General features: G+C 30.5%; 1 long non-coding RNA gene across 1 annotated transcript in view; it reads left to right on the forward strand.

Moving 5' to 3' along the window:
• The window catches only part of LOC127169432 (uncharacterized), a 30,501-nt gene extending 15,107 nt beyond the window's left edge, over window positions 1-15,394 (forward strand). The window contains exons 2-3 of the long non-coding RNA XR_007828245.1: window positions 12,242-12,565; window positions 15,309-15,394. This is a non-coding gene — a long non-coding RNA (uncharacterized LOC127169432). The remainder of the gene's footprint in view (window positions 1-12,241; window positions 12,566-15,308) is intronic.
• Window positions 15,395-17,395: the final 2,001 nt, after the last annotated feature.

A 17,395-nucleotide genomic window follows, 5' to 3' on the forward strand; every position in this document is an offset into this window, starting at 1 on the left:
TGTTTTGGCTTGTGCTTGATCTGTGCAGATTTCTCTCCTGATGCAGAACAGACCACTTTTTTCACTGGAGGAAGCATTATTATGGATTATGGACTCATATTTTAGTTACAAATGTCTTAATGATGGATTTGTTTCTTACACCTCGCAGCTTTTGGTTTCTCAAAATGTTAACTGATTGACTGGAGTGGTGTGGATTACTTGTGGATTACTGTGATGTTTTTATCAGCTGTTTGGACTCTCATTCTGACGGCACCCATTCACTGCAGAGGATCTATTGGTGAACAAGGGATGCAATGCTTAATTTCTCCAAACCTGATAAAGAAACAAACTCATCTACAATTTGAATAGCCTGAGGGTGAGGACATTTTCAGCTATTTTTTTTTATTGGGGAGCTGTTGGTTTAAATGAAGCACAAATTGCAAAACATCTAAAATCTTTGATTTTTAGAAAAGCAGTGTTTTAAACCATGCATAAATTTGCCAAGATACAAAGTCAAAAATCTCATTATGAGCTCATATAAACATTTTACAGCTTTATAATCTACTGTATGACTAATTATTAAAGGAAAAGATTAGATCTCCAAAACTATGAAAAAGCAGCTGTATAGTCCGTGCATATATGAGACTCACGTTTGATGCAAGCACACATTTGAGTGTCTCAGTAGAGTATCAGAAGTTTCTTGTCCTGTTTTTCCTCCACTTTCCTCAGCCGCCATGTAGACTGACACGAACATATTGTAATGCATGACGAGGATTGGGGGAATTAGGAAGATAACAGCAGCAACTTTTGGAGGCTTTCATGTAAAAACTTTATAAACAACGTCTTGTCACTTTCTTATAAATTATGCAGTCTATACTGCTGCGTGCTTGTCAAAGTAATCGTCAAGGCGCAGTTGCTGTTTAAGACGTGTTTTTAACCTTTCATGTGGAATATTACACAACTACAGCTTTTCCAACATAAACTAATTACCATCCCGATGGCAAAATCAAAACAGTATTCGCCGCCAAACTCTTGTGAAATTGCATGCTGCCCCCTGCTTGTCCAGATGACAACCTTGTGAATTATTTCAAGCCTTATCATTGTGGTGTTGTTGTTATTTTTTTCCAAGATTGTAAATAGGATCTACCGAGAGGCTTTAGTGACGGATGTAGGATGCAAAAGCTGCCTGTCAAACTGACTGTACATGGACTCATATTTGTATGGGATGTCATAAGATATTTCAACACCCACAACCACAACTAAAGTCTGTGTTTTTTTGTTTTTTTTTTCTTGGGTTGTGCAACATCTCAATATTGTTGCATTGTATTCATCTTTCAGTGTTTTCATATGAATAATAACTGACAGACCACTCTAAAAATGTCTTATATATTTGTCCAGTGTCTGCCTTTCTACAAACACATTGTTTAGATTTGTAAACCTACATTTCCCCAAATGTACAGTATATAACAGAGCACACTGCATTGATTTCTTTATACCAGTATGCATTTCGTTTGACTTTCGTTTATTTTATTTTTTATTTTTTTATTTTATTGTTTAATTTTATCTTATTTTATTGTTGTGAACACTTTACACATATTATGGAAAAAATATATTTTATTAATACATTTTATTTTAGAATTGTTATTTATTTGTATGCAGTAAGTTTTAAATAAGTTTAAATAAGTTTTTTTCAAAATCAGAAAATGCATTAGGTATCATGAACTAACAATGAAAAATATTACAGCATTTAGTACACTAGATTAATTTCTTACATATGCAGTACAAATTAATTTGTATTTCAAGTTGCATAACTTATGATTATTTGATGTATTATGAAGAAACAATATTTACATTTTGTTATTTTATTTTTTGGTTTGGCTTATTTTGTAAGCTTATTTTTTCAGAAAATGCATCATCAGTGAATTAACAATGAAACTTTTAAACATTAACTACACTGTAAAAAACATTTTGTTGAGTCAACTTAAAATAATTTGTAACTGTTACGAATCTGGTCGGTGTTCCGCGGTCCGCTCACCACCAGATGTCACTCTCACCCTATCAGCACACACTGACTGTTGCATTACACCCCGTACTACATCTCCCGGTATCCTTTGCGCTGATTGCGTCAGCACCCGTGACCAATCAGCAGCTCTATAAAGCCCCGGTCTTTCCCCATGCAAGCCACGGAGTGTTGTTGTGATTATTGTTGTTAGCGTTTTCTAGTTTCCTTGTTCCCTGTGTTTAGTTCCCTCGCCTGGCTTCCCCGTTTTGACTGTTCGCCGCCTGCCTACTGGACTCTTGCTTGTTTTATTGGATTATTCTCTACGGCTCGCCTGTGATATTCCTGTTTGCTCCTGTTTCGACCCTGCCTGTACGACCATGTCTATGCCTCGTCCTGTTAATAAAAGCTCGCGAATGGATCCGCTCGCCTCTCGCCTCTCACTCCCCGTTACAGTAACCTGGCTGCCTTAAAATTTTAAGTTCAGTCAACTCAAAAAAAGTTTATATAACTTGAAATGTTAAATTATACTAAGTAACAACTTAGATATTTGAGTTGAATCAACTTAAAATTTTAAGGCAGCTTGGTTACTTACCCATCTGTTAAGTTTAGCAAACACAAATATCTAAGTTGTTGCTTAGTACAACTTAACATTTCAAGTTGACTAAACTTATTTTAGTTGACTGAACTTAAAAGTTTAAGGCAGCAGGGGAACAAATTATTTTAGGCTGACTCAACAAATTGTGTTTTTTATTTTTTACAGTGTAGATTAATTTCCAGATTAATTTCATTAACTAAGTATACAAAGGATGATTTTTTTTACATTTCAGGTTTAATATAAATTAATATTATTTGATGCATTATGAAAAAACATTTTATTTATTTATTTTTTTTTGTTAACAATTTTCAAAAAGCTTGTTTTTTAACATTAGTTAATGCATTAGGTATTTTGAACTAACAAAGTTGTTTATAGCATTTAGTTCTGAATATACAATGAATTTCAACTATTATCATTGCATACTGCGTTTCACATACTATTTTCATGCTGTGTGACGCATATAGGTACTATTTTAGTACATTATCATTGCATGTGAACACAGTGCTAGTGAGTTCATGTATTCCCAGTGTCCAACATATGGCATCCCGTATCCCAGAATAACCTGAGCAACTTCTGCTTTCCATCCTACGTGTCTTTACACGCACCGCTGCCAGTCCTGATCTCTAATTTATCTGACCTTTGTTTGCTTGTGTTTTTACAGACCATTGCTTTTATAGGCAGTGTTAATTTTAGCTCTGAAGTGCACCGTTCAAAGAAGCCTTCAGGTAACCAAGGACAAACCTGAGCAATCTGCAGTAACCTGACGTGAATGTCTGAGTAAATTATACTTAGAATGTCAACAGACTTGGACGTCCATATATTTCATCCCTGAAATCAGAAGGTTACATGCATGGCTAAAATTAACTAAAACTATTAAAAATTATTTTAAAAAAGTTATTTGAAATAATTAAATTAAATTTAATTATTTTAATTTAAATAATGATGATAATAATAATAATAATAATAATAATAATAATAATGATAATAATAATAATAAAAAGTCTTAGTAAGTAAGTGAAATATGTTGAAGCACTAAAAATAAACAAATAAATGAATTTTATTTTTTATGTATTTAAATTAAATTAAATTGTAAATGTAAATTATTTGAATTATGAAAATTTTATTTTATTTATTTATTTATTTATTGCTAACAATTTACAAAAAGCTTAATTCTGCCAAAATTAATGTACAAGGAATTAGGAACATTTATGGCATTTACTAATCTAGATTAATTTTAATTTTTACATATGCAAATTAATTTTTACACTTCAAGCTGTATAAATTGACATTACCTGATGTACCTGATGAAGAAACAATATTTTATTTTATTTTATTTTATTTTATTTTATTTTATTGTAAAGTAAAATAAGTTGAAGCAATTATAAATTTATAGATAAATTAAAAAAAAAAACTAATTAAATAGTAATATTTAATAAAAATTATGAAATTATTCACAAATTAAAAAACAAAACTTAAAATGAAACTATATAATTCAAAGCTAATTTAAAATATTAAAAAATAGTATTTTCTCATAAAACATTTAAATTATAATTATATCAAATTATTAAATTAAATATTACATGTTATATTAATTTAATATGAAATATTACATTATTTATATATATCTATATATATATATAGATATAGATATAGATATATTGATTATACAGTGTATCTTCTATACATCAAGGAGAGAAAATGGAGATTTTTTTAAGTCTTCTGCTCTTCAAATATTTCTCCTGCAAAAAAGATCCTACTAATCTCACAGTAATCAGTTTCTCAACAATTAAAGACCAATTAATGATAGATCTCAACAATGTCTCAAACTGTGCTCCGATTGTCCCAGCTCCTGCAATCAAAAATCTGAAATCTGAGATCTTTTTCATCAAATTCTCCCAAGATTTAATGCATATTTATTTTTATTAATGAACCGTGGGAGAAACATCTGAGACAAAATCATTTTTGTATATTCTATAAAGGAAACATTTGAGTGATATGATTTTCCTGCAGGGACACCTTAAATATCTTTTTATCTGTCAAATGAAGTCCTCATTGTACTGATAAAGCTTTTCAATTAAGTAACACGTTTAAAGTGAGACATTCACATCATAAATTTGTGCTGTATCTGTAAAAACATTGTTTTAGCAGCTGTTGTGTATTATAGTGTGCTATAACACAGCTGTTTCATCCTCTAGTTCTTCAAGTGTGAACTTTCACAGCTGTATCTGTGAGAATTGAGTGTTTTGTCGTATGTATTTATGGGCACGTCCAATTTATACTCAGCATTGCTACATTAAGTGTTCAAAAACCTGTGAAAAAGAACAAAACAGATCAGGCTTTTGACAAATAACTGTTTGCTTTTTCCAAAGCTGATTGCACAGGTTTTTCTTTCCCTGGTGTTGTTTGATATGAAGTGCAACAGCATGTCAACACCGCTCTTATCGCGCTTCAGTAACAAGTTATATTTGCTCTGTATGTTACTGTATAATAAATGTTATTGTCTAATAGAGTTAGAGTTTAGCATGTTGCAAGCTAATGATGGGATTTGCATTGGTTTATACATTGCACCCCTTTTATAAGCCAATTTCTAATTTGATTAGTGATTTTTGAGAGATCATCATAAATGCATTCTTGTCTTTTGAACATGCCCTAATATTTAACCAAAACTACAGGCATTGTATATTAATATTAAAAGTAACATTTTAGAGAAACTTTAGAGAAACGTGCATCTATAATTGCCAAAAGCTGAGCAGCTCAGCCTTCCATTACCGATATGATGATGGATCAAGATGTAATATCACTATTTTATTTTATTAACATTAGTTAATTCAGCAGGCATCAGGAACTAACAATGAAAAATATTTTTACAACATTTAATAAAATGGGTAAGTTTTTATTTCCACTTATACAGATGCATTTTTACCATTTAAAGTTGTGTAGATGTATTTTATTTATTTATTTTTATATTTTTACTAACATTTTATAACCTAAAGTCATCAAGATTAGTTACTGCAGTAGGCATCATAAACTAACAGTGAAAAATTCTTTTACAACATTTATTAAAATGCATAAATTTTACAGCATTTCTTAAAGCACATTTTAATTTATATCTTTACAAATGCTTATTTTTAACATTTCTAGTAGTGTAAAGTAACACTACTTGATATTTTGTTAAAATATTTCATTATTTTATTTCTGCTGACACTTTACAATAAGCTTAAATTTGTTAACATTAGTTATTGCAATGCAATTAACAATGAAAAATATTTTTTACAGCATTTATTAATCTGGGCATATTTTAATTTTTTAACTATATAAATGTTTTAGGTCATGTAAATTAACATTATTTTATTTTATTTATTTATTTATTTATTTTATTTCTCAATTTTTCTTGATAGTTTTTATTCATTCCACCAAAATATTTGTACACAAATTGGCATAAAATTGTAAAAGTCTTTTTTTTTTTCTAGTGTAGATAACTACACTGACACAGTTTATGAATATAAGATAAACTATTTACAACTACAAAAAAACATCAATAAAAATATGCATAAAGATCAGAGAAGGGTTTTAAGTTCATTATAGTGCATGCACTTCAAATTAGCAAGGACATTTATATTTATTTTGTATTACTTTATGATATGAGTGACACAGCAACATTGCACATTATGAGAAAACTGCTTGCATTATAAAGTTTTGGTGATCCTAACTGGTTTAAGCTGTTTTAGCTACTCAGATAGCAGCTCTCCAAGCCTGACCATTACTAACTAGTACCCCAAACCAGTTTCACCACCATGGGCCGGTTATTTTTTTCCCCAGCAGGATGAACGACCTTTGCTGTTTATGACTGCACATCATTATCATTTTTCTTGTCAGCATGTCGTTAGAAGATCTGTTGACTGAGCAGCATAAAGATATATAGTACCTTAGCATCGATGGTTGTTTATTCATGCTATGAAACGTCACCATGCTATGACAAATTAGCCTCGGCTTGCTGGCATCATTGTAATGCTTTTTCACACAACCTACAATTATTGGGTTGAAGTGTTTTTGTCTTTTAATTGGCAATGTGTTTAAGCACTATCAGGAATCCAGACAGCGATGCTGAAGTCCTCGTATTGTTCGTTTTCTTTTCTCTGAGGAATGTAATGTTGTTCCGTTGTGTTTATCGTCCCGCGGAGAGGCTTCGCTTCAAGAGACTTTTCTCTTCTAATTGGATTGGATTCTGTATTGGTCTCATTATTTCAGCTAATTAAGATTTAGCTCTGTGGCATCTTTTGTCACTGTGGTGTAAGTGATCCACACTGATTTTATTCGCTCATCTCTATTCAGATTGTTTTGCCGGGGAACAAAATCCCAAACCGGCTTCTACAAATCTGATAGATTCAAATTAATGAGATTTTCTTTGAGAAAATGTAAATGATGTAAATCTATGCATTTTATTCACACCCACCGTCACATAAAAGTCATAAAAATATGATAACAAAATATCATCCATATTTTATGAGCAGTCACACAACATTAGCATGTTAAACATCACCTCGGTATATACGGAAATCTCAGCTTATTGTCAGAGTTTATAAACTGAAGTTTGTCTGGAGCAAAACTGAACTGAATAAACAATGAAGCTGGAATCTAAACCAGAGTCTGTATGTCTGTTCATCCATCTGTCTTTCTTTCTATCTATCTGTCTGTCCATCTGTCTTTCTGCTTGTCTTTCTTTCTATCCATTCATCTGTCTGTTTGTCCATTCGTCCATCTGTCTTTCTTCCTATATACCCGTCTGTCCATCTGCCATTCTGTCTTTAAGTCTATCTATCTGTCTGTCTGTCCGTCCATCCATTCATCCATATGTCTTCTTTCTGTCCATTTGTCTGACCATCTATCTATCTATCTGTATGTCTGTCTGTCCGCCCATCTGTCTTTCTATCATTTATCTGTCCATCTGTCTGTCCATTCGTCCATTGGTCTTTCTGTCTATCCATCTGTCTTTCTGTCTCTCTTTCCTTCTATCTATCTATCCATCCATCCATCTTTCTTTCTATCCATTTGTCCGTCCATCTGTCTGTCTGTCTTTCTTTCAATCCATTCGTCCTTCCATTTGTCTTTCTTTCTTTCTGTCCTTTCTTTCATCCATCTGTCTGTCTTTTTTCTATCCATTTGTCCATCCATCCGTCCGTCTATCCATCTATCTAGATAACTATCGATCTGTATGTCCATCCGTCTGTCTTTGTTTCTATCCATTCATCCATCCGTCTGTCTGTCTACCTATCTGTATGTCTGTCTGTCCATCCATCCAAAATAAATGAGTAGATTGTTGACAGGATGTCCATCTGTCCGTCTGTCTATCTGTCTATTCTTTTGTCCTTCTGCCTATCCGTCCATTCGTCCATCTGTCTTTCTTTCTGTCTATCCATCTGTCTTTCTGTTTCTCTTTCCATCTATCTATCTGTCTGTTCATCCATCCAGCTTTCTTTCTATCTGTTCGTCCTCCCATACGTCCATCTGTCTGTCTGTCTTTCTTTCAATCCATTTGTCCTTCCATTTGTCTGTCTGTCTATCTATCTACCTGTCTCTCTCTGTCTGTCCATTCACCTGTCCGTCTTTCTATCCATTTGTCCATCCACCCATCTGTCTATCTATCTATCTATCTATCTATTCAACTACCTGTCTCTCTTTCTGTCTGTCCATTCACCAGTCCATCTTTATTTCTATCCATTTGTCCGTCCACCCATCCATCTGTCCATCTATCTATCTATCTATCTATCTATCTATCTATCTATCTATCTGTCCGTCTGTCCGTGTGTCTGTCCAGCTGTATTTTTACTTGTTCTATAATATATATATATATATTTTTTTTATGTAACTACATTCAGTATCCTGTTAATTATATCAGTAGTTAGTCATACAGACAAACACAGCACACAAGTGTCACCGTTTCTTTATAACATCCCAATCTGTCTTCCAGCTGCTGATTTGAGTCCAGTCTATTGCGTAACCGACTTCCGTCCCACTGGACCGCCGGAGCATGCTGAAGACATCACCGTGACATTGTCTGCCATTGCATCATCCTGGTGGGTGCTGTGGAGAGAAGCTACTACATGCTACTACACGCTTCGAGAGTCTGGCTGGAGTGCAATCCAAATTCAGTGATTCATACGGATGTTCAAATGGAGGGAAAATAGGGCCTCCTTGACCTGACGTGTTATTTCAACCTGAACACGCTGCCATGTTGTCAGGAATATATTGTTAGTCTGTTATTGCTTACAGTGTGAATCAATCGTAACAACACACCCGAATAGGCGGAAAATGGTGTAGTCAGAATACGAACGGCGTCATTCTTCATTTGCGCACGAAAGTGACATTTCTTATAACTGCGATAGCGAAGCACATCTCGACGGATCCGCTTCCAAGGGTGTCTTCATTCAATTCCAGTGCTTTTACATTCTTTCCCTCCTCTAGAAGTCATTGACGATCGCTGTGACGGAGGTTGACAGGTGAGAGCGTCGCAGCCTGACAGACGTCGCAAGGGGGGATGATTGAGTTTTGACGCTCTATGGAAATCACGCTCACGTCGCAAACGTGCGTAATCTCCCCTGGCAGGCGGCGAGACGGTCGGGAGCGCTTATCTGCGAGTGTGGGTGGCCTGACTCGATGTGAGAAATGGACAAAGCTCTGAAAGAGTCGTCCGAGGATGTAGAGTTAGTTTGTGGGTCATGCAATAGCTGCGCTCATGCTTCACTGAGCTTTTGCTAGAGTTTCCGCCTTTGTCCTCGTCAGGCTAACATCGAGTTCTCTCGGAAAGGTAGTTTGCGCTGGCAGAATTCCCAGCCATAGTCAACAAAGGTAGTTTGTGCTTGTTTTGTGCCTCAAACAAACACAACTTGACGTTTGTGGTGCCTGTTCTGGGGCAGCCTGTCCCAGATATCCAATCCTGTCCTATGGAGAAACTCTTTCTTTTGACTATGTTGTCTTGTCCTATAATCTTTTATTTTCTGGGAAGCTTGTGGGGGTTTTTTGTGTCCCTCAGGCACCTTGATGTTTCAGACCTTGCAGAGGAATGGCAAACATGTTTGCTGCCTTTTCACAGAGGAAGGTGTCCAGAGATACACATGCCTTTGCTGTCAACAAATGCATTCAGCCTATATGTGAAGCAACATTAGGAATAGTTTATAGTGGAAAAAACTTTATGCAAGTGACTGTAAATGCTTCTAATGATCCATTCGCATTTGCATGAAATTGAAGTCTGCTTAACTGTCTCTCATGTCACTTGAAAACATCATTTTATAGGTGACCTTGAAAACTTGAGCTTGTGACGTCTGCTTTTTTCCTGTGAAAAAAGTCCAATGGCAAACTATGCAAGACATTGAACTAATAATTTAACTAAAACATGTAATGAGCACTGATTCTTCAATGTCGGGTTGTGTGGCTTGTGACCTTTCCTGTTAAATTAAAAGTCATCCATCAAAATCACTGTTGTGCCGCTTGCTCTGTCCAATTTTCTGCTGTGTCCTTCATGAGAAACGCATTATCAATAGATATTAAATCTATAACTGCTCTTTTGATGGACATGTAGCAAAGAATTGTTGCTCAGAAGTTTGTGAAATATTTCTTTTTTTAGTGTTACCTTTATCTCAGATGTTTCTCTTCAAAGGGAATAATAATAGAAATGCATGAGTGCATTTTTGACAGTGAAAGTACAAAGCTATAAAATGATAAAATTGTTTGATTTTCGAACAATTTTCCTTATTTTTAAACTGAAATCACATGTTTTATTGTGGACTGAGTCTTGGTGAAAATATTGTAAGTAGAAGACTTTTTACCCTTTTTACCTTTTCCCTTTCCCAAAGTTCCCCTTTGCTTTAATCTCACTGTTTTCTGGGAGATACAATTTAGAATCTAATTTTGTAAATGATAAAATCATATACAATCATTTAATCTAAAAAAAAGAGTTAGTTTGAATTTTACACATTTTAAGCAGAAGAATTAAGCAAAAGTTTCCATTTGCTCTGTTTATTGGCAAAATCATATAAAATCATTTCATTTTGAAATAATTTGTTTATTTTAAAATAGAAATCTGTTTTATTGTTGATTGAGCACAGTTTGAAACTTAATAATAATTTATAACCAGAAAATCTGAGCAAAAGTCGTCATTGCTGTCTAGGAGAAATAATTTGTTTTCTTATAATTAATTCATCTAATTTGTAAATGATAAAATCATATAAAATGAGATCTTATAATTTTTAAAAATATATATAAAATAAACATTAACTGGGGAATTTTATTTCAGCTAGTTTTCCAGGCAACATTTCTTGAAGTACTACAATAACTAAAACTAAATAAAACTTTAGACACATTAAAAAAATTAATTAAATAAAAAATAAATTAAATTAAATTAAAAAAATAAAGTATTAATAATAATAATAATTACAAAAACACAACAGGATAACTGTAGCCAAACTTATTTTTTTATTTATATAATATAAACATAACTGAAATAAAATAAAATACATAAACAATTACATTTATTTTATTTCAGCTATAGTTTCCAAAGCAACATTTCTTGAAGTACTAAAATAACTAAAACTAAATAAAATAAAATTAATAAATACGAATTATATATATAGACAAAAATAAATAAGTAAATAATAACAATAATAATAATAATAATTACAAAAACAGGATTACTGTAACCTAAATTCAAATTAGTAAAATGTCTCAAATAAATATAACTGAAATAAAATAAATATTTTTTATATAAAATATAAAAATAAAAATATACTAAAAAGTATATATATGTATTTTTTTATTTCAGCTATTTTCCAGGGCAACATTTCTTGAACATTTCTAGATAAACAATCAATTAAATAAATTAAAAATTAATAACTATATAGGCACATAAAAAATAATACCAATAATAGTAATAATAATAATTACAAAAACAACATAATTACTGTAACCAAAATTAAAGTAAAAACAACATATTAGTAACACTTCACAATAACGTACATTAGTTAACATGAACTAGGAATGAACAGTACTTCCACAGCATTTATTAATCTTAGTTAATGTTAATTGCAGCATTTACTAATGCATTATTGAAATCACATTGTGTTTGTTAACATTAGTTAATGCATTGTGAACTAACATGAACAACTGTATTTGTAACTAGCACTAACAAAGATTAATAAACAGTGTAATGAATGTATTGTTCATTGTTCGTTCATGTTAGTTAACACAAACTAATGTTAACAAATGACACCTTAATGTAAAGTGTTACCATATGACCTAATTCAATCTAATTCAAAACCTATAATAGTGGATCAGTGATAATGAAGTAAAATTGAGTACAACTAAGTTAAAAAGTAAACAAAACCTACAAAAACGACATTACTAAAAACTACTAAAATTAAAGTGAAAACACAAGATATAAAAAAAAATCTAATTTACTCAGATTTGTTGTTTAATGTCAACAAAGAAACAATTCAGAATCTCATTTGTAAAATCATATTTGCTTTTAATTGTTTGAGTTTAAATCTCATGTTTTGTATATTTCAAAAATATATAAGCAGAAGAATAAAGCACACATCTCCATTTGCTGTGTTTAATCTCTGTGTTGGAGAAATGATTCAGAATCTAATTTTTTGATTTTTTTTTCCTTACAGGATGCATGCAGCTCTTCCAAAAGTGACTAGATAACAGCAGAATTGTCCAGCAGACGGTGAAGTGTTGCTGGAGGCTGAGCGCTGCACACAACCTGCATTTACGGCTGTAGAAGATGGAGACTTTCATTGAAACTGACAAGCGAAGGTCCAGACGGATGGCTCTGCTTGAGATATGTGACGCTGTGGGGTTCGACTCAGACGGGGAATAGTTTGAACTATTTATGCGAGAGGCGCTCTCAACAGGAGTCCAACCGTACATGAAATGTTCAGCAATGTCAACAACGCCGAATGTAGGGCAGCCGAGAATTCCCAGTGACAACAAAGGTAAGGTTATGTGTGCTTTTGACAATACTAAGATAGCGAGGTTTGTGCTGTTTGTTTGCCCCACAAAACTTGCTGTCTCATTGCAAAATGCAATTCAAAAGTAGAGCAACTGAAAATACAGTTCGGTTCTCGGGAATAATTGAGCTTCTTTTAGCAACTGCCTCTTTTATTCATATTAGACTGACCAAAGTCAACATGCACAATCAAAATAGACTCCATTCAATGCATTTAAATGATTAATTGATGCACTTTAATTGCAAAAAAAACAAAGTTGCCTTATAAGCTCTTTTATTTTTAAACTCTCTATTATCACATGCAACCCAAATGATTTCCGACTACCAGTTGTGAACACCATTTATTGCAGATTTTAGCGTGCAACTTGTGAGAATGAATGCTGAAGCTACGCGAGACTCATACAGTGTGAAATGCTTAATCTGTTAATATGAGTGCAAATGTAAAATGCTTACATGAGGTGCGTGAACAGGCCTCAGGCTTTAAAGCGTAATAGGTTTTCCCCTGCCGATCTGATGTGAAATCATCACGTTAACACACTTTATTTGAGTTGCTCTTTAGTCATGATTATTATAGTGAACTAAAACCACTAAAACATTGTTGTGAAGTAAAATAAATGTTAGCTGAAATAAAATATATTTTTAAAAAATTTAAAAACATTTTATTTCAACTAGTTGCCAAATTTAATAAAATAAAAATTTATAAATTTAAAATACATTTTTAAAATATATACATAAATATGTTAGAAATATATTAAATAAACTATATTAAATATATATATATATATATATATATATAAAATAAAATATATTAAAAATAAAAATAAATATAAACAAAATTAATAACAACTACATAGACATATTTTATTTTTTAAAAAATAAAAATGACTACATAACAAGAATAAAATCTCATAATATAAACATAGTAGTAAATAGTATAATTGTAAATAGAGTCGAAAATTAAACAAAACATACAAAAAAAAAAAATATTATTATTACCCAAAAATAAACCCATAAATTATTAAAACTAACTAAAATTAAAGTGAAAACAGAAAATATAAAAGTAAAATCTAATTTAAAACCTATGATAGTATATTAGTGGTACTAAAATATTACTGGGCACAACTGAATTGAGTTGAAACTAAGCAAAACATACAAAAACACACAACAAAATTGCTAAAACTAACTAAAATTAAATTGACAGAAAGTAAAAATTAATTCTGATTCATAATCTATAATAGTATAACTTTGGGCACAAATGAATTGAGTTGAGCAATAAACGAAACATGCAAAAACAATAAATTACTAAAATGAAAGTGAAACCAAATATAAAAATAAAATCTAATTAAAAATGTATAATAGTATGTAGATCAATTAGGCTAAATATTTTATTAAAATTACTAAAACAAAAAATTACTACATAACAAAAATAAAATCTCATAATATAAACATATAATAGTAAATCAACTAAACCTACAAAAACACACAATAAATTAACAAAACTAACTAAAATTTAATTGACAGAACATATAAAAATTAATTCTAATTCTAAAATATGTAATAATATGACATTGGGCACAAATGAATTGAGTTGAACAATAAACAAAACAAAAACAAAAAAATGCTAAAATTAAAGTAAAAACAAAATTGTAAAATTTATAATAGTATGTATCAATGATATTAAAATACACTAAAATAAAATAAATTAAAACATGCAAAAACACTCAACAAAATGATTCAAACTAACTAAAATTCAGCTGGAAAAAGAACATAAAAATAAAATTTTATTTAAAATTTACATTAAGTTTAGCACTAATACTAAAATAACACTGGCCACAATTAAATTGAGTTAAAAATAAAACATACAAAAACACACAAAAAATTCTAAAACTAACTAAAATTAAACAATGAAAAATCTAAAAAGACAAAAGAAAAAGAAACCTGAGTTAGATGCAACTCACTTTGCACAAGTGAAACTGATGTCTGTGCCATTTTCGAAGTAATGAGGCTCTAAATATTGTTTAAACGATGTGCATCTTTGACATTTTACAAATTGCGGTTGCTCATAGGCATTTAAAAGCATTCGTACCAAGGGATCGTTGTATTTATCATTAGCGGTGTTTGCCAAGTCATGTATAGCTTGCTATCGGTCATAGTTAGTGTTAATGATTTGAACAAACCAATAAGTTCAGGTATTAAACTTTTAATCCCAAATGATGTGCTGTTTTGTTTTCTCAGATGCAATCCCATTCAAATCATATCTACAGATCCGAATACCATAGAAATATGAGCTAGCACCACCCGTTTCCTTGTAAAAAATATAAAAATATAGTTGAAACAAACCTGATGAAGGCCACATTCATTTGCAGTTAAAAGCTGTAGGATTGCACTAGATCATCTATGGCTGCAACTCGATGAACTGTATAGAAATTAATGATCTATTAATTAATGCATCTCCAAAGAGCATGCAGAATGACTTTGATTAAAGTAAATTAACCCAGTGCAATAGCATTCAACCTCATTAACATCACTTTAACCTTCGACGTGTCAGACTTTGCCGTTTGACGTTTGATTTGAGAGTGAATTCTCACTTTTGCATGAAGCATTGCTTAACATAACCTAATTAAGCATATCCAGACTCGACTGTAAGTCAGCGTAGATTCAGTTTTTTATGCGGCTGTATGTATATCGAGTCATTTTGTGTTCTGTGTTGAATATATTGCTCTTTTTAGGTCCGTCCTGGCGGTGCCATCTGCCGCTACCATAAAGAGGAGAGACGGGCGAGCGAGACGGTGCGTGACAGACTGTTTTATTTGACTTGGAGGGGCTAATTTGGATTAGGGAGGATTTGTGTCCCTGCTGTGAAGCCCGGGCCTGTTTGCGAAGCGACTCGCGGAAAGTAGATCTGATGCGGTAGGTCCGCCGTTTGCCTCTCGATGAGATAAAACAGTAAGCCGGGGGAAAATCAGGAGTAAAATCACATTTAAGCCAGTCCATTGAACTGTGGAGGTAAACAATGAGGATTTCAACCCAGACAGAGTAAAGATGAAACACCTCAAAGAAATATTTGCAGATTGTTGGGATCGCAGAGCACATATTGCGCCGACGCTTTTCCAACGTGTCACTGCCAAATGTTTGTCCAATTTGGTGAACAGAAAGGCTTTTTGGGGTCTTTAATGATGGGAGTGTCACGCATAGTTGTGGAAGTTGTAAAAACTAGATGACTAAAAACAGGGTACAGAATGTGCTTGCTGGATCATGAAATCTCATGTGGCTTTTAAAAGCTGAAATACTGCAAAATGTAATATATTATTGTTTCCTTTAGCAAAATCTGATAGACAACAAATGTAAAATAAACATTTTTTTGCATATATTTTCAAAATATTATTTTTGTATATAAATTTCCTTTTTTTTTTTATAAGGATCACTACGTCGCAAACAAATATTTGAAATGTGAACATTTATGTCTTTATATACTGCCATACTTTAAATGCAATTTTTTCAATTTGCAAAATAATATTTTTAATTATTATTAATAATAATTAATATTAATTTAATTATTATTATTATTATTATTATTATTATTATTATTATTAAGCATTATCATGTTTACATAATTTATTAAAAAATATTATAATTAGAGAATTTAATATATTATAGAAAAAAAATAAATAAATAAAAAAATGTAAAAAAAAAAAAAAAACATATATATAATATATATTTATATAATAATCAAAGTGAGAATGGCAACAATCAATAATATAAAAATAACATTTTAAAAATCTATTTAAATTTGATTGTAAAAATATAATAGAATATATATATATATATATATATATATATATACATATATATTTAATAAAAGTGAAAACCATAGAACATGATTTATTATTATTATTATTATTATTATTATTCAAGACATAATTTTAATATATATGTATATATATATATATATATATATATTTATTTATGATATATACTTTTATAATGTTTACATATGAAATAAGGAGTATTATTATCATAATTAACTATAACTATATATTATTTGAAAACTATAACTATATATTATTTTAATTAATTAATTAAAAATATAATTGTACATATTTACATAATTTAAAAAAATGAACAATTACTATTTATATGTGTATAAATATATAATTATATATTTAAATAAACAAATATATAATTATATATAAAAGAGTGGGAAATAATGAGAAATCATATAGAAAATAAGAAAAATAATCAAAGTGATAATGACAACAATAAATAATCTAAAACTAACAATTAAATTTGAGTGTAATATTTTAATATATTAATATATGCACAAAAATTGTATACATATATATTTTAATGTAAGTGAAAACCATAAAACATGATTATTATTATTAAAGACATAATACATAATTTTAATATCTAATATATTTATGATATATTATTTTAAAATGTTTACATATTAAATTATTATTAGTAGTAGTAGTAGTAGTAGTAGTAATAACTAATAAATATTAGAAATATAATTATATGATTTAAATATAATTAAAAATATCATTGAACATATTTACATGATTTTAAACAAATGAATAAGTACTATTAATATATGTATAAATATATAATAATTCTATTATTATATTATACTATATTATAATAATTCTATATAATAATTACTACTACCACACACACACACACACACACACACACACATATATATATATTAAAAATAAAAATGTATGATTTAAATATAATTACAAATATTTTTTTCTATGATTAAAAACAAAAAGAATAATAATAAAATATATTAAATTAATATTCATAGTGTAGT

This window comes from Labeo rohita, chromosome 1, assembly GCF_022985175.1.
Source record: "Labeo rohita strain BAU-BD-2019 chromosome 1, IGBB_LRoh.1.0, whole genome shotgun sequence".
In the NCBI taxonomy this organism is placed as follows: Eukaryota; Metazoa; Chordata; class Actinopteri; order Cypriniformes; family Cyprinidae; genus Labeo; species Labeo rohita.